We start from the raw sequence: 26,829 nt of genomic DNA on the forward strand, positions 1-26,829 counted from the left end.
CAGCTGTGAGGTGATATCTCATTGTAGTTTTGATTTGCATTTCCTTGATGATTAATGATGTTGAGGATCTTGTAATGTGTTGGCCATCTGTATGTCTTCTTTGGAGAAATGTCTGTTCATGTCTTCTGCCCATTTTTAATTGGGTTGTTTCTTTGGGTGTTGAGCTTGATAAGTTCTTATATATTTTGGACACTAAACCTTTAATTGGATATGTCATTTGCAAATATTTTATCCCATTACATAGGTTGCTTTTTAGTTTTATTGTTTCCTTTGCTATGCAGAAGATTTTATTTTGATGTAGTCCCAGTAGTTTACATATGTTTTGTTTCCCTTGTTTCAGGAGACGTAACTAGAAGTTGCTATGACCTATGTCAAAGAAGTTACTGCCTGTGTTCTCACCCAGGATTTTTATGTTTTCATGTCTCATATTTAAGTCTTTAATACATTTGAATTTATTTTTGTGTATGGTGTAATAAAGTGGTCCAATTTCATTCTTTCATTCATTGCTGTCCAGTTTTCCCAATACCATTTGTTGAAGAGACAGTCTTTTTCCCATTGGGTATTCTTTCCTGCTTTGTCAAAGATTAATTGGCCATATAGTTTTAGGTTCATTTCTAGATTTTCTATTCTGTTCTACTGATCTATGTATCTACTTTTGTGCCGGTACCATTCTGTTTTGATTAGTACAGCTTTGTAATATAACTTGAAGTCTGTAATTGCCATACATCCAACTTTTTCTTTTACTAGATTGTTTTGACTATTCGGGGTCTTTTGTGGTTCCATAAAACTTTTAGGATTGTTTGTTCTAGCTCTATGAAAAATGCTGCTGCTTTTTGATAGGAAAAACATTGAATGTATAGATTGCTTTGGGTAGTATGGGCATGTTAACAATAGTTATTTTTTCAGTGCACGAGCATGCAATATCTTTCCATTTGTTTGTATTGTCTTCAATTCTTTTCATCAATGTTTTATAGTTTCAGAGTACTGGTCTTTCAATTCCTTGGTTATATATATTCCCAGGTATTTTATTATTTTTGATGCAGTTGTAAATGGGATTGATTACTTTCTTAATTTGTCTTTCTTTTACTTCATTATGAGTGTATAGAAATGCAATGAATTTCTGTACATTGGTTTTGTATCCTGTGACCTTACTGAATTCATTTATCAGTTCTAGTAGTTTTTTGGTGGAGTTTTTAGACCTTTATATATGGTATCACATCATATGCAAATAATGAAAGTTTTACTTATTCCTTATCAATGTAGCTGTATTTTGTTGTTGTCTGATTACTGTGGCTAGGACTTCCAGTACTATGTTGAACAGAAGTGGTCAGAGTAGATATTGTCTTGTTCTTGATCTTAGGGAGAAAGCTCTCAATTTTTCACCTTTGAGTATGCTGTTAGCTGTGGGTCAGTCAAGTCTTGCTTTGGAAATTTCTACAAGCCTGTGAAGTATTTTGAAGTGGGAGAAGCCACTTTGCTGGAGATGACAGAATTTGGGCTCTATCTCTTGGTAAAAGCACAATATCTGTTCACTGTAGCCATTTAATGAATGTAGGAAAACTGTAAAAATCTGGTGCCCTGTGATGATTACTATGTTATGAGGTGAAGTGCTATATGGAGGCTCAGAAAGTGATGTTAGACCTTGGTGTTACTCACCCCACCTTAAGATCTCCCTTGCTTTAATCTCAAGGGTCAGTCCTTCACCAGAAATCCTCCTCCAAACCCAGGGTCATTGATGTTGCCAGTTGAAGCTTGTATTTCAAACATCTATTCCTGGGATGGTGTATCAGTTAGCTTTTGCTGTGTAACAAATGATCCCAAAACATACTGCCTTAAAACAACAACTATTTATTTGCCTCATAATTCCGTTGGTTGGAAATTTGGGCTAGGCTTTTCTGTTCTCTGATGGGCTCAATCTTTTATTTTAATTAACTTCAGATTGTCCTGTGGCTGGTTAGCTAGCATTGGCTCAGTGGGGATAGTTTATCTCTGCTTCATGTGGACTGTCATCCTATAGTATCCAATCCTATGTTTGTTCACATGACTAGTGGACAAGATTTTGAGACAGTATGGAAGCTACAAGGCTTCTTAAGGTTTAGGCTCTGTAACTTGTAAATAGTCTTTTCTGCCACATTCTGTTGCTCAAAGCAAGTCACAAGGGCAGTCCTGATTGGAGGGGGTGAGGAAATAAATTCTACCTCTTGATAGAAGGATCTGCAAAGTGACATTGCAAGAAATGTGGATACAGGGAAGGGAATAATTGAGACCATATTTTACAAGCAATATTCTACAGCCTGAAGATGGCTTGTGTTTTACTTGGGATAGATTTTTTGGGTTATGGAGCCTTAGTTTCTGCAAGTCTGAAGAAAACATTAGACTGTATTTTTTAGGAATTTCCAAATATAGGTCTAGAATTTAGAGGTCTCCATGGGGCTGACTGAAATGCCCTCTTTGTCTCCAGTTATCAATGCAATGCCCAATGTAAGTACTTCATGGGGCTGTGTTCTCATGGACATTCTTTTTGGGTTTTAGACCATACTAACATGATTTTTGTTGCTAGGCCTTCTGTCTTTGCAAAACTAATACTGTGAATTATCACCAAAGCACAACGTACCCAAATCTTCACTATATATGTTTTAATTACATATGTTTTAATTTATCTGAGGTGGTCCAATTAGTTGCTCTATTGATATTTCCATATTCACTCCATTTTCACCTTTTGTATGCAGATTTTATCAATGCATGAAATTGTATCTGTTGTTGGGAAATTTTGAATGAGTGAAGCTTTACACTGCTCTTTTTGAATCAACCTCATTGAGGGTCTGCTTAGTCTTTGTGTGGGAAATGATACAGAAAAGGGCCATGGTCAGGCTGATTGTCCAGAATCTGATTTTTATATGAAAAATACATTAAAAATCCCTTTCTCTGGCTATCATATACAATTGAATTCAGTGCAAATGTCAAGATAAATCTAAGGGTTTTTTTTTTTTTTTTAGATTACTCACTCTTTTGGACTGTCTCCTTCTGTTTCCTTCCTTACATGAAAAACAGGGAATTGACTGCATAATACAAGCATGGTGGCTTATTTATGGTTTTTGATAGAGCCCCTTGCATGCTTCATTGTGCTTTATGAAACTCTAATCTATTCAGATTATAAATCTTCTTTTCTGCCTTAGGAGGCAGTTTCCTGCAGGACCCAAAATGTAGTAAATATTAAGACGGTAAAACCTTAAAAGTATACCATGGGATGGATTTATAGATTTATTTATTTAGTTTTAATTTAAATCCAAGTTAGTTAACATGTAGTGTAATAATGATTTCAGGAATAGAATTTAGTGATTCATCACGTACTTATAACCCCCAGGGCTCATCCCAACAAATGTCCTCCCTTTTTTTTTTTTTTTTTTTTTTAAATTTTTTTTTTCAACGTTTATTTATTTTTGGGACAGGGAGAGACAGAGCATGAACGGGGGAGGGTCAGAGAGAGAGGGAGACAGAGAATCGGAAACAGGCTCCAGGCTCTGAGCCATCAGCCCAGAGCCTGACGTGGGGCTCGAACTCACGGAGAAATGTCCTCCTTAATACCTCTTGCCCATTTAGCCCATCCCCCCACCCAACACCCCTCCAGCAACCTTCATTTTGTTCTTTGTATTTAAGAGTCTCTAGGGGCGCCTGGGTGGCGCAGTCGGTTAAGCGTCCGACTTCAGCCAGGTCACGATCTCGCGGTCCGTGAGTTCGAGCCCCGCGTCAGGCTCTGGGCTGATGGCTCAGAGCCTGGAGCCTGTTTCCGATTCTGTGTCTCCCTCTCTCTCTGCCCCTCCCCCGTTCATGCTCTGTCTCTCTCTGTCCCAAAAATAAATAAACGTTGAAAAAAAAATTAAAAAAAAAAAAGAGTCTCTAATGGTTTGTTTTCCTCTCTGTTTTTTTTTTTAATTTTAATATTTTTTTAAAATTTATTTTTGAGAGAGAGAGAGAGACAGAGCATGAATGGGGGAGGGGCAGAGAAAGAGGGAGACACAGAATTAGAAGTGGGGTCCAGGCTCTGAGCTGTCAGCAGAGAGCTTAATGCAGGGCTTGAAATCGTGAACCATGAGATCATGACCTGAGCTGGAGTTGGATGCTCAACTGATTGAGCCGCCCAGGAATCCTCCTCTCTGTTTTTGTATTATTTTTGCTTCCCTTCCCTTATGTCCATCTGTTCTGTATCTTAAATTCCACATATGAGTGAGATCATATGATATTTCTCTTTCTCTGAATGACTTATTTGCTCAGCACAATACATTCTAGGGCCATCCATGTTGTTGTAAATGGCAGGATTTCATTTTTTAAAATTGCCAAGTAATATTCCATTGTATATATATGCCACATCTTCTTTATCCATTCATCAACTGATAGACATTTGGGCTTTTTCCATACTTTGGTTATTGTCAATAGTGATGCTATAAACATTGGGGTGTGTGTGCCCCTTTGAAACAGCACTCTTGTATCCTTTGGATAAATACCCTGTACAGAAGCTTTTTATCTTGATGAGGTCCCAATAGTTCATTTTGCTTTTGTTTCCCTTGCCTCTGGAGACATGTCAAATAAGTTGCTGTGGCCAAAGTCAAAGAGGATTTTGCCTGTTTTTTCTTCTGTCTTTTGGTGGCTTCCTGTCTTGTATTTACATCTTTCATCCATTTTGAGTTTATTTTTGTGTATGGTGTATGAAAGTGGTCCAGATTTATTCTTCTGCATGTTGTTGTCTAGTTTTCCCAACTCCATTTGCTGAAGAGACTGTCTTTATCCCATTGGATATTGTTTCCTGCTTTGTCAAAGATTAGTTGACCATACAATTGTGGGTCCCTTTCTGGGTTCTCTATTCTGTTCCATTGATCTGAGTGTCTGTTTTTGTAACAGTACCATATTGTCTTGATGATTACAGCTTTGCAATACAGCTTGAAGTCTGGAATTGTGAGGCCTCCAGCTTTGGTTTTCTTTTTCAAGATTGCTTTGGCTATTCGGGGTCTTTTCTGGTTCCATATAAATTCTAGGATTATTTGTTCTAGCTCTGTGGAGAATGCTGGTGTTATTTTGATGGGGGTTGATAAGTTGCTTATTACATAATGAGGCGACTAAGTGGCTCAGCCAGTTGAGTGTCCAACTTCAGCACAGGTCATGATCTCATAGTTTGTGGGTTTGAGCCCTGCGTGGGGCTCTGTGCTGACAGCTGGGAGTCTGGAGCCTGCTCAGATTTGTGTCTCCTTCTCTCTCTGCCGCTCTCCTGCTCACATTCTGTCTCACTCTTTCTCAAAAACAAATAAAACATAAAAAAAATTTAATCTGTTTATTACATACATATTTGAGTGAAGATGTCCAGGGGGCAAGGAGATACGAGCCAGGCACTCAGAGGTAGAGGTCAGATTTAGAGTTAAATGTTAGGGAATTAATCAGTGTATGGATATCTTCTTTTAAAATTTTTTCTTGTGGGGCACCTGGGTGGCTCAGTTTGTTGAGCATCCGACTTCAGCTCAGGTCATGATCTCACGGTCTGTGAGTTCCTGCCCCATGTTGGGCTCTGTGCTGACAGCTCAGAGCCTGGATCCTGTTTCAGATTCTGTGTCTCCCTCTCTCTCTGCCCCTTCCCCTGCTCATGCTCTGTCTCTGTCTCAAAAATAAATAAAAACATTAAAAAAAATTTAAAATTTTTTATTGTGATAAAAGCACTTAACCTGGGACCTATCCTTTTAACAAAAGCTACATGTACATTATTGTTGACTATAGGTGCAGTATTGTACAGCTGGTGTCTAGATCTTACTCAGTGGGAACTTTATGCCTGCTATTTAATAACTCCCCATTTTCCCCTCCCCCTTAGTCCCTGATAACCTCCATTCCAGTCTTTTATATTAGCATATAAGGTTTTTCTAATGCCATAGCACTCTCTGAAGCATAGATAAAGCGATGAGGGCTGAGCCTGAACCTGGAACACCCGTGGGAAACACATGACTCGAAGGCATAATAAAATTACATTAAATAACATGGAAAGCTTTAAAACACACACATATGGGGAATATATTATTATTTTAAAACTTGAAAATTGACCTAAATAATATGAATTTACATAAAGCCATAGGAAGTATTCAGTGTTTTTAAATTAAAAAAAAATTTTTTTAACGTTTATTCACCTTTGAGAGAGACAGAGCATGAACAGGGAAGGGGCAGAGAGAGAGGGAGACACAGAATCCAAAGCAGGCTCCAGGCTCTGAGCTGTCAGCACAGAGCCCCATGCAGGGCTCAAACTCATGAACGATGAGATCATGACCTGAGCCGAAGTCGGACGCTCAACTGACTGAACCACCCAGGCTCCCCACATTGTTTTTAAATTTAATTTGGGAGCTAAAAGTTTTGAAACAGTGACAGCTTTGCTGAAAATAATGTCTTGGATTAAAGGGTTTTTATGCTTCTAATGACCCTCTTCCAAAATTCTATAAATAGAATACACAGACTTATTTGTTGGCTGTTTTGGTTGTGCTTTCTGTGGAACCTTCATAATTTTAGGTCTGGGTGGGTGTCTTTGGCTTGAGAGGTTGAAGGGAAGACTTACGAAAGCAGAAGAAAGGAATAAAAATGGAAAATTAAATGAGCAAGGGGATACATTCATAGGCAAACATACAAATCTAGAGGAAGTAGTGGGGAGAGAAAATGATTAATGCATGTATCACTTGAAGGAAACAATGTTAAAATACACTCATCCAGTCCCATACTTGAGAGGAGACAATTCAGTTGTAATAGGTCATGTCTTTTGAAGATAGTTATATATTTTCCCTAATGTATCAAGACTGATTTTTTTTCAGGTGATTTTACAAAATGTTGGGGAAAAAAACCTCACTTAAGATGAGAATAGAGCTTTTTAGCTCTCTTTTCTACTTTTCAGATTCTTTCTCCAATCATTTCTCCCAGGTTTCCAGACTCCTATCCTGCCTGGTATTCCATTAAAAAAAATCCTCAGACCAATTTACACCAAATATATCATTCATTTATTTATTCACTGATAGATGATTAGTTTATTCATTCAACAAATAGTCATTGAACATTTACTATGTCATAGGTACTGTTCTAGCTCTAGAGATACAGGCATAAACAAAATTTACAGAAAATTCTGCCTCCATAGAATTTATATTCAAGTTGGAAGCAGGGAGGAGTTAGAAAATAAATAAAAAATAAAATAAGGTACACATGGCAGATGGTGGTACATGCTACAGGAAAAAATAAAGCAAGAAAGCAGTGGGGGTGGTGGTGGAGTAGAGCTTTAAATAGGGTTATCAGGGAAGGTATCACTGACATTTGAGCAGTAATCAGGAGGTAAAGAAGAGAGCTGTGTAGGTATCTGAGGGAATGTATTCTTTTATCTTTGCTAGAGTACTAGAGAAGGACATGTTCAACTCAAAGAAATAAAAAGTTAATAATGGCTTTTCAGATGACGATTAGGGGAGATGGTTGTGGAGCAAAGACCTGGGAGTCCTGCAGATTGTGCTCAGTCACTGCCAACATGCGGGGGTGGGGGGGGGGGGGGGGCGGGCCCCACACGGGGGGAGGGGTCTTGAGTAATTCCATACAAGGGTGAAGGCTCTGCTGTGGGGCAGGTGACAGCCAATGAATGGATCTATTGTAAAAAGTTGAAGGCTCCCAGGGACATGATAGGATTCCAGAAGGTATATGAGCATCATCCAGAAGAGAGAGAGAAAACTGTATACCACAAGGATTCATTTTCTGCAGAATCTTTCTTCCTACTCTTAAGTTGACTTCCTTCAGCAATACCTCTTCAGACCTTTGAATCTGTGTTGAGTCTGGGCATTATTTGATTCTCTGGTAGTTCCAATAATGATTCTGGGTCCCTATGAATTAACCTTTTTTTTTTTTTAAAGTTTATTTATTTTTGAAAGAGAGAGTGGGGGAGGGGCAGAGAGGGAGGGAGACACAGAATCTGAAGCAGGCTCCAGGCTCCACGCTGTCAGCACAGAGCCTGATGCAGGGCTTGCACCCACAAACTGTGAGATTGTGACCTGAGCTAAAGTCAGACGCTTAACTGACTGAGCCACCCAGGTATCCCTGAACTAGCCTTCTTGATAAATGTTAGAAGGATAATTAAAGAGGCCTGTCTATGTTGGTGGAAGAAGTGAGCGAGAACCAGGAGTGGCTTCTAATATTTCCGATATGCTTTTCTGACTTCTGGATCTCCAGCCTTTTCTTCATGAACTCTAGGTTAATTGTGTCTCTGGCACCAAGGTAAGGTGTTTAGGGTTGGCAGAATTCTCTGTCCTACGTGGTCCTTGTATCTCTTATGGTCTGTTGGTCAACGCGTTGTCTGAATGTCCCCATTGGTTCCCCAGGGTACCATGTCATTCGGTTAGTTCACTCTTTGTTCCTCTAGATGTCCCCAGTTGGGATCTTCATGTATGCTGCGTGGATTGTGCCAAGTATAAGGACATCTTGTTAAGGGTGCATGTGGAGCTACACTCCACTTGTGGTTTGTTTGTCAAGCCATGTACCCTGTCATGGAGCAGTATCCATCTGGAGAAAGAGGTATCCCTTTCTAAGTTAGCCAGAAACATCCTATGTTAGTCAAGCCATGTTCCCTTGTGGCTGTAATCACTCAAAAGGGCTGCCTTTTCAAATTCACACCGAGGAAACTTGGGGGCTAGCAGTGACCCAGTTACAGTTTTCAATGACATATCTTCCAAGAACACCTCAACCCCTCTATCTTTTTACATGCACAAGCAGACATACCCATCATATCTTGTGCATTTGTGTGGTTACATGCATATCCATATCCCTTGTCTGTGGTTAAGAAAAACTCTTTAGTTTCTCAAATTCTGTTTCATCAGAGCTGTGGGCTGTAATTATACGGGGTGCAAGCCAAGGTTATTTTCCACCTAATCACTTCAGAACGAGCAACTACCAGTGAAGAAAAACCAGGCCTGGTTTCTATTTCCCTTTGAGTGTTTGACTGAATCTTATGATTATAGTGATAGAGAGGGCCTTACCAGGCCAACCTACCTCTAGAAAATGCTTTACTTAAGTCATTTCAAACAGGGTTGGTTACTTTGTATAGGATCAGAAAAAAATGGTTTGAAATGAGAAATCGTGGCTGAGTCTGAAGGCCAAGTTCTGAGTGGTAGGCGAGGGCCAGGTTTGTGATGGAAACATCTGGACTTGCCCCCAAAACAGTAAAGTGAGCCACACTTCCACTTTTGTGTGAGCTGGGAATTATATTTACCTCATCATTTGGGGCTTAAGAGCTAGAGACTTGGAGCCAGATTTCTAAGATTTGAATTTAAATCTTCTACCCCTTAACTGCTGTATGACCTTGACTATTTCCCTGAACTGCTCTGTGATTCAGTTTTCTCATCACCATTATTGACACCTTTACCACCAGCACCACCATCATTACCATCTAATTCTGGCCCTTGCTCCTTCAGTGGCTTTCCCCTACAGCTGGATACTATGTTCCTTTTGTCGCAGTTCTTTTCCTCCCTGTATATTGTTGCCTGCCAAGTTATTCTTTTCTTCCTTCTATATATTGCCTGCCAAATTATTCCCAGGCACCAGATTGGGCTTTCCTCAGTGTCTGGGTTCCTCCTGAGTAGATATCCTGGATACAGGCTGTTTCAATTCAATTGGATCCAAAATTAACAGACTGTGTTCCCTACAGGAGAAGAGAGTTAGGGGTTTAATGTGATCAGAAAAATAAACCCATAAATTGGATAAATTGGATAAGAAGAAAATACTACTCTTAAAATTCTTTGTGAACTTATCTGGATTGGGGTTTAAAGAACATATATAGACATAGGTGCATCATAAAAAATCATAGCTATCATTTTTTGAGCATATTCTATGCAGCAGGTAAAGGCTGGATTTTTCAATCTTAGATATCCGGCTAGATAGATATGCTAATAAGGAAATAAGAGGAAACTGAAATGCATAGCAATGATAGCTTTGTAAAAGGCTGTGTTAATTCATGCTCTTTCTCTGTTATAATCTTCTCCTATATATTGGTTTGATCATTTTGCCTGACCTCTGGATGCCCAATATATATGCATAAAGCATAATTTCACCATAGATGGTAAAAGCAATGTTTTTTTTCAGTTAACATATTATTCTATTACTATGAAAGCAACACATAATCAATATGCAACATTTTGAAACAATAGATAAGTAAATTGTTTAAGGTCATGCTGATCTGATGATAAGTGGCAAAGTCAAGGCTCAGTCTTCCTTGGGAATGTCAACCGGTTTTGTATGACACCATTACCCTATGTTGGCTGACTCACACACAGGGTCAAATTCATTATTGTTTAACATACTGACACATCTCAGTTCAGGGTGCTTGTTTGTTTCATGCAGTTCCATCTGTCGTTAACAGTATGGAACTTTTCTTGGCCAGATAGTCAGTTTGGGGGGATAGTACCATCCTTCTCTTAGCAAATATAACTGGAAAAGCCAGTGATGCAAATGAAATTGATGTCCATACATGATAAATTGGCTTCTTTTAAGGAATATCTAGTTATCTTTAAAGTCATGTCTAGTTTTATGGCAATGCTGTCATATAAGAAGCATATTGATAAATATTTTGTGTACTGTTTGGCCGGGGGTCGGGGGGAGTCACATGTCACCTCTCCCTTTACTTGTAGTTCTCCAAACTCTGCTCCTGCTAAGGGGGATGTTCATTTCAATTCATCTTTCTTTCTTTCTTGTTCTTTTTTTTTTTTTTTTTTTTGAGAATTATACTTTGAGATGATCCTAGGTAAATACATCATCACATTTAGTTTCCTTGGTAAGCATTGGCTTGCTTCTCTATTAGTGATAATTAAACTCAATATAAACCTTGTAAAGACTTCCTTTGACTCTTGGTTACCCCTCTTACTGATGTGTGAGTTTCATCATGGTATTTAATTTCTTTGAGTCTACATTTTCTCCTCTGTAAATGGAACTAATAAGATGTTCCTCAGAGGTTCATTGTAAATATTAAATTCTACATCAGAAGCAGTGCCTACTGCTCAATAAATCTAGGTTCACAGTCTCATACTCAAAATTTTGAATTCCAGAAGTGGTGAAAATTGTTTTGTTGAATTCCTCTTGGTAACAAGACCTCAACTGTTCTGATTTTACTTGGCAGAGAAGTTTCATCTGCTCACGTGAAGTTATTTATGGTCTTTATCCTACTGTGTGTGAATATTTGTAGGTTTTGCTGCATAAACATAAGTGTTTGATTACTTGTGCTGTTTCAGACCCTTCTAGGGGCATTACATAATATACATTTTACTAACTTTCTAAAATGTAAAAATTTCTGAATTCTGGAACATAAGAATTCTTACCCCAAGGATTTCTGAAGGGATTTTAGGCCTATATTTCTTTCCTGGTTTCAGAATGAATGAATATGAAAAAAATTTTTTTTTCTGGTATTGGCTTATTGTAGTTAATATCACATGTGGTCGTTTTGATAGAATAGTCTTTAGGGTTTTTTTTTTTTTTTTTTAATCTTGAAGGGATATTTTTACATGGTCTCAGTTAAGATTTATGACTATGGCCTGTCAACTACCTCAGAGTTCAGACCTAGCAAAGACTCTTAAGACCTAGAACCTAGTGGGTCTTCTGGTAAGAAAAAAAAAAAAACATTCCAAACTCTGCTTTAGTTTGACTGATTTAAAAGAGGTCCTTTCTTATTAGCAATAGTAGTTACTTAATAAGTACCTGCTGAAAAGAGGTATTCTTGACATCCCAAGAAATATGCATGAATCTTATGATAGTACGGCAGTCCATGGAATAAGGAAATTTCATAGATTCTTAGTTTACATGATAATACTTCAGTTGGACATCTTTTCAAGAGAGTACAATCTCTTGCAGAGTTTTAACATGCTTGGCTCGGCTTTTGGTTTTCTTTCTAGAAAAATTGCATTTATCATTTCAAAAGGCAAATCAAGTACTCTCTTGATTCTTAACTTCTTACACACACTTACACATTATTATTCTTACACTTGGCATTGAGTTTCTGTATTTATGGCTAGGAATTGTGGAGGCCTAAGGAAGTTGTAAATACAGATAAACAGCCAAAGGTGGGAGCCAGGCTCTATCCACGATACTGAAGCTGTCTTGTTCTGTTGCCAAGAGCAGAAGCCACTTGCTGAACTGTAACAAAACCGAATGATCAATTGCCTGCAGTGCCTGTAGCTCATTTAAAACAAATTCCAGGTTTAATTGAGCCTGTATCAAATAGATCATCCTGTATTGAGAGGATGTTTTTGTAGTTTAAGACTTGCAAGACAGACTCTCAGTAGTACTCCATATATGTTGCAAACAGACCAGTATAATTCACAAGCTACTAAAGAGAAATTATTTTGTAGGCTGCATAGTCACTGGGTAAAAACTAAAGTAATTTATTTAATTATCCTTTGGAGGGCTCTCTACATTATTTTTATGAATGCAATAGAAACATTGAAAAGCCGAAGGAAAAATAGGAAATTAACTTACATGAAAGTTGGCTTATTAATTTTCCCTTCATGTAGAGATGTATTTTATTGTGTTTGGAACAATGTAATTTCAGAAGCAGTGAAAGTGTCTTAACTCATAAAAGGAAGCAAGTGGAAATGCAATCAGAGAAAACATATTCGGAGCCTTTGGAGAAATGAGGGATTTGACACATCAAGGTGCTTGATTTTGATTCTCAGAGCACTGTTGGCGCAGTTCTGTTCTAAGACAGAGACGGATACATGGTTAAAATTTAGGTAAAACTGGGAAGTAGTAAAAATGTGTTTTTATTCCTTGATTTTATTCACCTCTTCCCTCCCCCCCCCACCTATGGAACACTGTCACCTTCCTCTGTTCCCTTTATCAAACCAGCCCTCCCGTGAATGTTTGAATTTGAAAGTTTTCTTAAAGTATAGAATGAAAGTCCATTTGGTGTTTAATATGATTACAGGAAGTAGAGAATAGGAGTTTTTCTGGGCAAGGGGATTATTTTGGTGCCCATGAAATAATCTAGTGGACTTGCTAAGAGCATGTCCAGTTATGGCATAGAACTTTTTAAGCTCATCTTCTGTAGAACAATCTAGTAATGACTGGAATCTTTCATCCTCTCTTGTCTTCCAACAATCAGTTTTTCACCATGAGTCACATGGACTTTTTAAAACTACAGATCATAATTTTCTCACCTACTTAAAACTGTTCAGTGGATTTCCTTTATTCTCAGGAAAAAGAGGTTTGCAACATGACCTTGGATGCTCTGTAATCATATGGCCTCTAATCTCTGCAGTCCAGAAACACTGACCTTGTTTTAATTCTTTTTTTTTTCAATATATGAAGTTTATTGTCAAATTGGTTTCCATATTGTTTTAATTCTTTAAAAACTCCAGGATGGTATAGAGTAGGTTTTATTTACTGTTTTGTTAGTGCCTAGCCCAGTGCCATGATTGACAAATATTTCTTAAATGAATGAATGAAAGAGAGTGAATGAAATGTTGGTGTCATTCTAGTTAGTTTTGGTAAAACTATCCCCATTTGTGGTATCGTGCCTCATTCCACAAATATATATTGAGTACTTACCATGTGTTAGGCACTGTGCGAAGTGCCTCTAAACAGTAATTACAATGTGTAATAACTGAACTGTTGAGAATTCAGGGGAGCCTCTCAGGGTATTTATAATTTCGGGTAGATTTAGAGGTTTAGATATGCAGAAATGGTGGAGAGTAAAACTCTACCTTTTTGCTGCTTTCAGACTAGACACAGGATTTAATCTCCGGGGAGGCCAAAATGCTTTTAAAACAGAAGCAAAGCACAATGTTTCTTTCCAAGACAAAGAAATTAATGTAAGCCACTAGTTATGTTTGAAGAGTGACACGTGAAGAGATACATATGTCTTTGCCACTTTGGGGTTCGCAAGTGAAGATACCTGAGGCTACATTGACTCGTTTCTTACCACCTAACTGTTTTATCCTGGGCATAACAGGAATGAGATCATGGGCTGTTCTGAAAGCCTGTTCTAAGTCTGAAGGCATCAGTTGCTTTATTGTGTCATTTTATAAATGAAGTGCTCAAGTGTTCACAACTTCTTTGGCAAGTCGTGACAGAAGGGAGTTGGGTGTAGCAGAGAGGGGATGTGTTAGGGAGAAGCTAGATTAGAACCGATCTACTTGTACAGAGGGATTCTCGTTAAAGAAAATGTAATGTTTCTTTTGGATTCAGAGTAGGTTTATATCTGTTGTATGACTTGATCCAAATTGGCTTTTGGGGAAATTTTAAATCCCTCTCTTTTGTATTAATAGCATGTATGTGCAACAGATAAATATGTGAAGGAATGGTATGTTTGTGTGCTGTATGACTTTGCTTCTTTATTTTTTTTCTAAAATACAACGAATTTGAGTGTGATTATCTTGAATATTTGGCTGTTTTCTGCTGATAATGGTACTAAATTGGTACAGTGATGGTCATTCACGTGTGTCAAGCCAGACTTATAATGTTATAACCCCAATTTGGAAGTAGAGTTTTGAAATTTTAGGAAAGAAAAGTAGGACTTAGGACATGATTTTTTTTTTCAGAAAGGCTAATTTGTGTAAAAGTGACTTTATGATCAATCACCTCTTTTGTCTAACTCTTGGATTACATGCAGTAAAATCTCCTTAAAGAGGACCTCACCCTAGTCAGTTTTACAAAAAGAAACTCATGTTCCTCATTTGTGTGAAGGCGTGCAATTGTCTGCATCTTTTAGCCAATCTCAGATAATCTCACATTATAGTCATGCACTTCTGTTCAAATGTTATAACATCTCCAGTCGACACAACAACAAACATTATCAAAATCAAGGAAATCATAGGTATAAATTAGCTCCCCTGTCGTGGTCTGTTTTATCAGTGAAGATGCCTTTTATCATCTGGTTATTTTATCTATGATTAAGCGCAAGCTTCAAGATGATAATATTCTCTTTGGGTCACTTGCAGTCATTTCCCACTGCAGGACATTGTCTAGAAAGTTGCTTCATGTGAAAAGAATTTCCAAACAGAAACTTTTTATTTTTATAATTCTGCATAATATACCACTTGTCTGGGCAGCCTACAATGGAGATGAACAGGTTAAAGTCTCCGAGAAGTGCTTCATTAAAAAGTTGCTCTTTGGGGCGCCTGGGTGGCGCAGTCGGTTAAGCGTCCGACTTCAGCCAGGTCACGATCTCGCGGTCCGTGAGTTCGAGCCCCGCGTCGGGCTCTGGGCTGATGGCTCAGAGCCTGGAGCCTGTTTCCGATTCTGTGTCTCCCTCTCTCTCTGCCCCTCCCCCGTTCATGCTCTGTCTCTCTCTGTCCCCAAAATAAATAAACGTTGAAAAAAAATTAAAAAAAAAAAGTTGCTCTTTATTTCTTTGACTCAGTGTTTCCCAAACTTAGTTCACTTTTTAACCCCTTTCGGTAAATACCAGTTAGTATCCCACTATGGAAAGTTGCTCTTTTGGTTCAAACTGTTGAATATAGGTTCTTCTAACACCCATAAATCAGCTTGGGATTTAATTCTGGGAATGAGGGTGTATGCCAGCTCATGACATTTGTCACCCAGTGAATAACTACCACTGTGGTTGGTTTGGTTGGTTTGGCTGATCTGATAGCTTTGTGGATATTCTATCCTTTCTACTATGCTTCAGGTACAGCTTTCTACTACACTGAGGAGGAGCAACTTTCTCCGACAGGAGACAAAATATCTTTGAAAAAGAGTATAAAAGTAGTTCTCTTTTATTACTGAAATCCAAATATGAAATGAGGCTTATTTTGGGGGAAACTTTGATGCTGACATTTGTTCATAAGCTTGTTAGGGATGTGAAAGGTGTGGTACCCTTGCCCAGTAAAGATCAAAGAGTAGTATAATATTATATGTTTTATAATATATATGTCATATGATATAATTTTATATGATTATATGTGATGTAATTATAGTATAATAGTAGGAGGATTATCAGAGAATATTGTAAGCACAGGGCAGGTTGGTCCAATAAAGGACCCATAGAGTGGAGCTGGTCATGGTGGAGTTGGGGATCCATTAGCATGTGAACACTAGAGAAACTCTTTAAGACTGGTCTAGGCATATTCTTACAAATCTGCAGCTTAGCTTAACAAGAGGTTGAATGTATTTGGTGAATTCATATAATGCTCTATTCTATTCTAGGAATTTGGTCTTTGTCTTAAAAAAATTTTTTTTAATCTTTATTTTTGAGAGAGAGAGAGAGAGAAAGAAAGAGTGCAAGTAGGGGAGGGGCACAGAGAGAGGGAGGCACAAATCTGAAGCAGGCTCCAGGCTCTGAGCTGTCAGCACAGAGCCCAACACGGGGCTCAAACTCACAAACCATGAGATGGTGACCTGAGCCAAAGTCAGATGCCCAACTGACTGAGCCACAGAGGCCCCCTGGTCTTTTGTCTTTAATGTGTATTCCTGGGCAACCTCTATCACTCCCTGTCTTTACAGAGTACCTCTATTTTGTTCCCAACATCTGTTCCTCAAAGGCTGATGATCACTCCAGGGATGTTTCTATGGTTTAGGGGAGAATGCAGAACCACAATCAGCTTCTTATCAAGGTCTCCACTTTCTTAGGTTTACAGTGCTCCCCATGGTGTTAGTAACATGGAAACAATTTTTGCTTGCCTAACTAATCCAGATGAATCCAATGCCACATCCTTCCTGGTCTATGGTGCTGCTTGACCTCTACCAGAAGAGGAAGTGGTCAGCCCTCACCTCATGCTCCTAGAAATGTTTCTTAGAAGGGTGGTATGTACCTGTGTCAGTAAAGCCACTGTAGAACTAGTTAAACAAACTGGTTTGAGCCCTTTGGAGGAAGTAATTTGCACTGTCAGGTATGAGGGAGACTGGCTTTTCTGCAGGAAGGAGCTTGGATGGCATAAGGGAGATAAATAGCCTTGAATAAAAGGGTGAATAAAACCCTCGACAGTTTGAAATTCCTTTGGAGGAACCTGGGAGTTAAGCATTTTCTTTCTTCTCCCTTTATCTCTTGTCTGTCTCATATTTCAGTTTTATTGTCCCTCTTTTGCTGCCTTTGGTGCTGAATTATGATGAGCCCCAGACTTAGTTTAACCTTAGCTATTTCCTGACCCACACTTTCTTTTAAGGTAGAAAATGGCGCAGGTTGCCTCTTTTCTGCAGTCATGACTATTATTAAACCTTTTGCAATAGTCATATCTAATTTCTTATTACGTCTTCCCCCTCACTAACGCACTGGGCAATGTGTCTGGCAGGAAGAGTACAGGCACCATGTCTGGCTAAAATATAACATCAAAGGCTATAGCTGAGACTCAGCAAGTGTACTTATCTAATCAGATAAGTATGCTGGAGTGGTTCTGAATACTCATGGATGGCCTTCTTCTCTGCAGAGATCAGCTTCAGCTGGACATGAGTTCCAGTTCTCGCTGTAAATTACTAGTTGTATTGACTAAAGGCTATCCTCATCTGTCAATTGAGGGACTAGCATTACCTATCTCATAGAATTATTCTGAGTATAATATGAGATAACAAAAAATTTAACACAGGGTCTGACATAGATGCTCAATTAAAGCTAGTTTCCTTTCCTTATTTGAACAGCAGTGGATGCTGTCTTAATGCTTCAGAGGTAATTCTGAATTGATAATTCTTTAAAAAAAATTTTTTTTAACGTTTATTTATTTTTGAGACAGAGAGAGACAGAGCATGAATGGGGGAGGGGCAGAGAGAGAGGGAGACACAGAATCTGAAATAGGCTCCAGGCTCTGGGCTGATGGCCCAGAGCCTGACGCGGGGCTCGAACTCACGGACTGTGAGATCGTGACCTGAGCTGAAGTCGGATGCTTAACCCAGGTGCCACCCAGGTGCCCCCTGAATTGATAATTCTTGATGCAAAGCTATGAGCCTAGGTTCTCTTCCTATATTATTTTTCCCTGATATTGTTTCAAGTGACAGCAGCTCTAAGATTTGATATTCGGGTTTTCTAAAGAAAGCAGGTAGTAGTGGAGCTAAATATTTTATTTGAGGAAAAGCTCTACCTTATCTGAGTTGAGAGACAATGTAGGAACTAGCAGATTATTCAAACAATGGTGGCAGATAGAAGCTGAATGACACCTGCATAGGCTAAAAAGTTGTTAGTACATCTTACAAGATGGTAATGATCGTTCTTTGGAAGGAGTCCTGGGAGTGGTCCTAAGAAGTAGCCATTCTAGTGACTGAGAGTTGAGATGAGGCTTGCACCTTGAACTGGGCCTGGTTATCAAGAGCTAAATCAGTTTCTGTCTCTACCAAATAGGCTAGTTTTTGGATGAGCTCAAGTAGTTGGGAATATGAGTACTCGTTTGGGGGAGAAAAACGAACGAAAGACTGAGTTTCAGAGTCTTGGACGGAAGTGTATGTATGAAGGGAACTTCACCCCCGCGCCCCCACGCCAAAGTGCGTGTACGTGTAGGGTTGATTGGGAGAGAAATGCTGTGCCTATACCTCAGCCTCACAGGAAATACAGTGTCACAGTTAAGGCTTCAGCATTAGATGTGGATTTTAGGATAAGACTATTCATTTTCTCACATATCAAGAAATACTGAGGCAAGACAGGCTGCAGGCCTATGTCAGGGCTCTGGCTCCATTTCTCTGTGATTCTCTTGGTTCTGCCCTTTCCAGGCTTAATTCCAAGTGGGTGGAAAAATAGTGTCAGGAGTTCATGCAGAGCGAGGCATGGGCGTCTCTACAGGAATAAGGGAGGCTAGTTTATTTGTGTGGCTTTTCTGCAGGAGTGATAAAACCTTTCTGAAAAGCTCCACAGCAAACCTCTCCCCCATTTGTCATTGGACAGAATAGGCTTGCATGCTCACTTTCCCATCTTCAAGAGTTTTATTTCATTTATTTATTTTTAATTAATTAATTAATTTTTGAGAGAGAGAGAGAGAGAGAGAGCACAAGCGAGAGAGGACAGAGAGAGAGAGAGGGTGGGAGAGAATCCTAAGCAGGCTCCAGACTTTTAGCTCAGAGCCCAATGTGGAGCTCGATCCCACAAACTGGGAGATCATGACCTGAGCTGAGATCAAGAGTCAGACACTTAACCGACTGGGCCACCCAGGAGCCCACTTACATGCCCATTTTTAAACCAATCATGCCAGGGGAATGAGATTATAATGATTAACACAAACTAAACAGATGTCTCTGGGAGCTTGAGCTTCAGATCACTGTGAATAATTTGAGGGAGGAGTGGATACTTGAACAAAACTGGTATTGTGTTAGGAAAGAAGAAGGGGTAGACAGCCAACAGCATTCGCTGCAACTTGCTAACTCCTTGGAGCCTCAAATTTTCTATCTGTATTATGTGCCTATGTCACTTGCCTGGAGAATATTAAATGAAATAATGTATGTAAAGCACTCAGCACAATACCTGTTACAGAATAAACATTAAAGTGGAAAGTACACTTGGCAATTGAGATATTCCATTTATTGGCTGCGAGAGTGATTCAAAGCTCTTGTTGCATTGTGTGACTCTATATTCCTGAGAAGCGTTCTGGGCTTGTCCTGACTGGATAAGAAAACAGAATAATATTGAGATTTTAATAAAGTATTTTAATAACTCCTCTATGGAGGGTTGAAGCCAGATGGCAATGTCACTGAAGATGGCCTTTGGTCCGCTTCTTGTATAGATAGCCCGAGTTTCCATTTATAAGTGCAGTAATGCTAAACACAATCAGCGTGTCATTGTGGTCATGCAGGCCTGTGTGTGCACACACGTGTGTGTGTGTGTGCGCGCTCACGCACCTGTGTGCACATTGTACATTGTGCATGAATGTTTTCCACTTTTATTTTGCTTCCAAAGTACTTGGCTGAGCACTTCAATTACCTTTAAAGTACTAGCAAAGTATGAGGAATATGGTAAGAAAGCAAGATTGAGCAAGGGGGATGTCGGCAGGGCACAATACTCTATAGGTCTAGGCAGAGCCATTCACAAAAGATGCAATATAATTGGTGTCCCCAGGGCTGTGCAGCTATGTGGTGGCCCTACCTGTGAGCAACTTGTAGAACAGGATACAAACTTAGCACAGATAGCATGGGAGAGCAGCATACGTGGCTTATATGCATTTGATTACTTCTCTTATAGTTAATTACATCTTCATGAAATGTGTGCAGTGTGGACTCTCTGCTGCTTGATAAAAGGCAGGATAATTCACTCTTTACCATTTTATCTGAAGCAATTTTATCAGTACATAATGGGGACTACAGTGCTCTGATATTAACTGTCTCTTGAAGGACTTGGGTATTCTTACAGTTAGAAGTTAATTCTTACTGTTTTATAAAAAGTAAATAGGATGAATAGCTCTTTTAAAAACAGCTTTGCAGGGGCGCCTGGGTGGCGCAGTCGGTTAAGTGTCCGACTTCAGCCAGGTCACGATCTCGCGGTCCGGGAGTTCGAGCCCCGCGTCAGGCTCTGGGCTGATGGCTCAGAGCCTGGAGCCTGTTTCTGATTCTGTGTCTCCCTCTCTCTCTGCCCCTCCCCCGTTCATGCTCTGTCTCTCTCTGTCCCAAAAATAAAATAAAACGTTGAAAAAAAAAATTTAAAAACAGCTTTGCAGGTTGGAAGTACAGTGTGATGCCTTAGTCCTTCAATTCTGGCATAAGATTGCCTCTGTTCAAATACCAGCTCTTTACCGTGCAGCCTTTGTGGCCTATGTATCACTTTGTTGCCTGTGTTGCCCTCCACTGTAAAATGGAAATAATCATAGAATTGGTCTCATGGGGTTGTTGGGAAGATTTTATGTAGAGACCTTAGATCAGGGCCTGGAAGAGTTGGTGATCAAGTGTTGGTGAATACCAAGTGTTAGAAGTCTTGTACACTATGGGTGGGAAGGAAAAATGGTGCAGCCATTGTGGAAAGTGGTATGGAGCTTTCTCAAAAGATTAAAAGTAGGTGTACCATTTGATCCACAATCCCATATTTGGTATATATCCAAAAGAATTGAAATCAGGATCTTGACATGATATTAGCACACCCTAGAAACACTATTTACAGTAGCTAAGATATGGAAACAACCTAAATGTTCATTAACAGACAAATTGATAAAGAACATGTGGTAGATGCATAAAATGGACTACTATTCAGCCTAAAAAAGAAGGAAATTCTGTATTCAAGAACATGGGTGGACTTTGAGGACATGCTAAGTGACATAAGCCAGACACAGAAAGACAAGCACTATATGATTCTACCTAAATGAGGTATGTAATATTATAAATTCATAAAGTCAAAGACTGGAATGGAAATTACCTGGGGCTGAGGGGAGAGGGAGATAGAGAGTTATTATTAATCAACTGGCACAAAGTTTCAGTTAAGTAAGATGAGTAAGCTCTAGAGATTTGCTGTACAACATTGTACCTATAGCCAACAATAATGTATTATTATACTTAAAGTTGTTAAAAGTTCTTAACACACACACATACACACACACAAATAGTAAAAGTTATCCCAAACCCAATATGTCAAATACACCAACAATGAAGCATTCAAGGGAAAGGAGATATATTCATTAAATACACTTATTAAAATTTTTTTTAATGTTTATTTTTGAGAGAGAGAGAGAGAGAGAGAGATTGAGCATGAGTTGGGTAGGGGCAGAGAGAGATGGAGACACAGAATCTGAAGCAGGCTCCAGGCTCTGAGCTGTCAGCACAGCTCAGATGTGGGGCTCAAACTCATGACCTGTGAGATTATAACCTGAGATGAAGTTGGATGCTTAACTGACTGAGCCACCTAGGCACCCCTAACATTTTTTAAATAAAAGAGTTAGCTGTGATCATCATTGTTATTATATGTCTTTTGTAGATTTTGGCTTTTCCAGATGTTTGATGCAATTCATTTTTTCATACTGTCGACCTTTTACATTGAACTGCAATGCTTTTTTTCAGTGGGACTTTCATATCTATTTTATTCTTTGTCCTTGCAGCAATGTGTCAGTAGGTAAAACAGAAATAATTATCTTCACCTGTATGATAGTCATTATTTAACTACACAGCACTCTTCTAATGATATGTCTGCCTCCTCTACCAATAGAAAATTCCCATGAATGTATTCTATCAAATAGGAATGCGACTGAGTAAGAAATATACAGGTAACAGTAGCTTAAGTCATGATGATGTATATTATTTATTTAATAGAAAGTTGTGAAGGAGTATTTAGTGGCTCGTTAATATTATTAAAGACCCTATATTTTTCCATCATCCTAAGTGATTTGATTCCATCTTCCTTGTGTTTGTATCCTCATGATCACAAGATGGCTGCCACAGTTCCAGGCACTGTATCCCTAACATCCCAAGCAGGTAGGAAGGGAGTATGTGGAAAAAAGGTCTCCTTTCATTAGTGAAGAAAATTCATTCCAGAAGTTCACTTCATGTTCCCTTATGCCTTACTTACCAGAAATGGGCGACATAGCCACTACTGGGCTCAAGAGAGGTTAGAAAAGAGAATATTTGACAAAGGGAATAATTGCCATGATTCATTTAGAAAACTTGCAGTTTATCTCTTGGAGCTGGGCACATTGAAGCTTGAACGAAGTAGGGTTTTCTTTTTCATTCTTTCTCTTAAATCTGGGAAGATTGTGGGGCAGAAGAGCCAATGGCTATAGGAAAGGAAACTAATAGTTTCAGCCACAGGCAAGGATTGTCCCTGATTTATTTTTTGAAAATGCCTGAGCTGACACAAAAAATCCATAAATACTAGAATAAATGAACCTCTCTGACTGATAAAAGGAGGCCCTGAGTATTCTCTTCCTATTGGAAGTATATGATTTTCCCAAGACCACACAGCTAATCAGAAGAATAAGTGGAACTGTAGCTCGCTTGTACTCATTTTGGGCCTGAAGTTCCTCCTATCAGAAAAGCCACTTACTGGTCTTTGTCTTATTATTAATAGAAAAGATAAGGCAACATGTTCTCTTTCTATTTTTTGGATATTTGATAGAATGGCTTAAGTTACACAACACATATGTTTCTCCTGAAACTTAAGTAAGGGAATGCACATTTAAATGTCTTTTTCCCCATAAGAGTCCATCAACCATGTTCCACTTTGACCTACAGTCATGGAAGAAGATTACTGGCATGTAATAAACTGTATTTCATAGCCACAGTGACCTGTATTCTTCTACTTATTAAGGTCGTTAAATATCAAGTAAAAAGACCAGACGTAGTGTTGGCCCTTTTGAATATGAGTTAGATATTCTATTCATTTTACAAGTGAGGAAACTGAGGCTCTGGAAGTTGTGACTTGCTAACGGTCATAAAGCAGCGAGATGGCAGAGTTGGGATTCCAACCTGGTAGTTAGGATCCAACGCTTGTGGGTTTCCCACTGTCTCACACTCTGGCCCCACGCTCAGACCCTACAATAATCATATTTTAAAGAGTGCCCACTATGTACTAAGAAGCCCTTCGTAGTTAGGTACATGTAAGTGTCTTCATAATTTTTTGGCTCCTAAGTTGTTTGAAAATTAGCATTTTAATATTTTGCATGTAAAAATGCTTTATGTCTCTTACAGACTGAAAAGTTTTATATAACTATCCGTTATCATTTTTCTTAGTCAAAATTCAGGTTGACTTTCTTGGAATTTCAATGTAGACCTTTAAAAAAACTTTGTACAGTATTTTGAACATTTTTATATTAACATAAAGAAGTAAAACATACATTATGAGTTGTTTAAAGATCCCAGAAGCTATTATGCATCATAATGTGTACTGAAGTTAATTCTGAAGCATATCTATAGCTCATTTTATTTTATGCCATGGCACCTTGTTTATGGTACAGCATATTTATGGGTTAGGATACCTTTAAATATTCTGGTCCTATGTAGTTGTTTTTTTATTTCCTGATAAAATTTTAAAGTGACATTTAATGTTTCAAGAAACATTGTATTTGAGGTACAAAGCTGTTTTATTATTCTGTTACAAGTTAGCTTTTTTCATAATCATTAGTATCTTACTGACCTGGCTTGTGTTAAAGGTTTACTTTTTCTGATTTTATGGTTTTTGGCTTGTAGAGGTTTGTGGCTAGAATATGAAAAGTACTGGGGTGCCTGGTGGCTCAGTCAGTCCAACTCTAGATTTCAGCTCAGGTCATAATCTCACAGTTTGTGGGACTGAGCCCTGTATCTGGCTCTCCGCTGACAGTGAGGAGCCTGCTTAGGATTCTCTCTCTCCCTCTCTCTCTGCCCCTCACCCACTCACCTGCATCCTCTCTCTCTAAATAAATAAATAAATAAATAAATAAATAAATAAATAAACATTAACAAAAAGGAATAAGGAAAGTACTGTGTTAAAATTTTAAAACTTTAGGTGTAGTTCTTTAGCACATGTAATAATTAGTCCTATGATATTGCTATTACAGTGGAGTACCTCTTTACATGTTTCAAGTGTCCTATTAGGAGACCATTCTCTGTAGGTCACTTGCATTTCTGAAAATTTTATAGCAAAGTCATTGTCTGCCTTCATCCTGGACTATCTTTTTCTAATTTTTTTAATGTGTATTTATTTTTGAGACAGAGAGAGAGAGAGAGAGAGAGAGAGAGAGAGAGAGACAGAATACAAGTGGGGTAGGGGCTGAGAGAGTGGGAGACACAGAATCTGAAGGAGGCTTCAGGCTCTGAGCTCAATGTGAAGCTGGAACCCATGAACCGTGAGATCATGACCTGAGTTGAAGTTGGACAGTTAACCAACTGAGCCACCCAGGAGCCCCTGGACTATCTTTAAAAACATTTTTTTAAAAATGGTTATTTATTTTTGAGAGAGAGAGAGAGAGACAGAGACAGAGAGAGAAGGAGACACAAAATCCAAAGCAGGCTCCAGGCTCTGAGTTGTCAGCACAGAGCCTGATGCAGGGCTCAAACCCATGAACCCCAACATCATAACCAGAGCTGACGTCAGGTGCTTAACCGACTGAGCCACCCAGATGCCCCTCTGGACTATCTTTTTAAGGATGCTTATACCTGTAGTCAGACTTGGAAGACAGATAATAAACTCTCCAGCTGGAGAAGAGGGCAGCTTCCCTCATACCTGTGGAAGATAGAGATAGTGTCTAGAGTATATGCCAGCCAGTCTTACTGCCCATTACCAACAAATTAGGGTTCCCTCAGCACGTTGTCCGAATATAACTCTTTTTGTACTGCCTTCTGGGAGTTGGGATTTGGGGAACTGGCACAAATGCTGGTTTTCTGCCTACTGCTATTACCATGATAAAGTCTTTTGTTTCTGATGCAAGAGTCCCATGTCTTCTGTTAGCATATATTTTTATATGTGACAAGCTACGTTATTAGGTGATTAGCAGGGTAAAATCTCAGACTGTCTATAGCTTGCTTTTTTTTTTTTTCAACGTTTTTTTTTTTTTTTTGGGGACAGAGAGAGACAGAGCATGAACGGGGGAGGAGCAGAGAGAGAGGGAGACATAGAATCGGAAACAGGCTCCAGGCTCTGAGCCATCAGCCCAGAGCCCGACGCGGGGCTCGAACTCACGGACCGCGAGATCGTGACCTGGCTGAAGTCGGACGCTTAACCGACTGCGCCATCCAGGTGCCCCTGTCTATAGCTTTTAACAATTTCTCAACTAAACCGTCTGGTCTCCCCAGCTAGATCAGCAATTAAAAAAAATAAATTTATTGTTTTTAGTTTTTTGGGGTTTTTCTCAGTTTTGAAGAATATTTAAACTTTAGAATATTTCAGACTAACATAAAAAGACATCAATCAATGTTAAAATGTCATCATAATTACATCAGATTAAAAAAAATAAAATAATTGAAATATTATTTAAAAATGTTGAATTCTGGGGCACCTGGGTGGCTCAGTTGGTTAAACGTCTGACTTCAGCTCAAGGTCATGATGTTGTGGTTCGTGGGTTTGAGCCCTGCGTTGGGCTCTGTGCTGACAGCTCAGAGCCTGCAGCCTGCTTCAGATTCTGTGTCTCCCTCTTTCTCTGTGTCTTCCCCGCTCATACTCTGTCTCTCTCTTTCTCTCAAAAAATGAATAAATGTTAAAAAAAAAAAGTTGAATTCTACTTTGGGCTTTTCTTAGAACATTGCTTCTCTCTTCCTTCCTGGAGGCAATCACTGTCTTGATTTTGGTATGTGTCCTTACAATTTAATACTTTCACTACATATATATACAAAAAAATTATGTAGTTCTAGGTTGTGTTTTTTAAAAAATACATAATTTGTTTTATATCGCGTGAGTTTTCAACTATTTTTTCTCACTCAATATCTATTTTTGTTGATAACTAAGGATGTAGTTTATTAATTCTCTTTTGCTTCATAAGACTATAACATATTTTATTAATCTAAACCCTACTGATTGGACATTTGGGTTGTTTCCAGTGTTTTGATGTTACAAACAATGCTGTGATGAACATCTTTATGTGTTGGCACAATGATGGCAAGTTACTGTAGGATAAGTAACAGAATGTGGCAGAATTGACACTGTGCCAGTCTGGGCTTAAGGCAAGGAGGCAAGCTCTACTTTTGCTCTTTGGAGGAAATCAGCCACTATGTAAGGCATCCAGCTACTCTGAGACTGCCATGCTGTGAGGAAGTCCGAGCTAGCCACGTGGTGAGGTCACGAGGAGAGGGAGGGAGGGAGGGAGAGAAAGAGAGAGAGAGAGAGAGAGAGAGAGAGAGAGAAAGTCCCTCCAGCCTCCCTGCTGTTCTACTGAAGTGCCAGACATATGAGTGAAGAAGTCACCTTGGAGATTCCAGCCATAGCAAATGTCACATGATACACAGGCAAGCTGTCCCCACTGGGGCCCTGCCAAAGCCACAGAATCAAAAGCAAAGAAATGGTTATTGTTG

This window comes from Herpailurus yagouaroundi, unplaced genomic scaffold (genome assembly GCF_014898765.1).
Source record: "Herpailurus yagouaroundi ecotype Mexico unplaced genomic scaffold, PumYag 187, whole genome shotgun sequence".
Taxonomy (NCBI): Eukaryota; Metazoa; Chordata; class Mammalia; order Carnivora; family Felidae; genus Herpailurus; species Herpailurus yagouaroundi.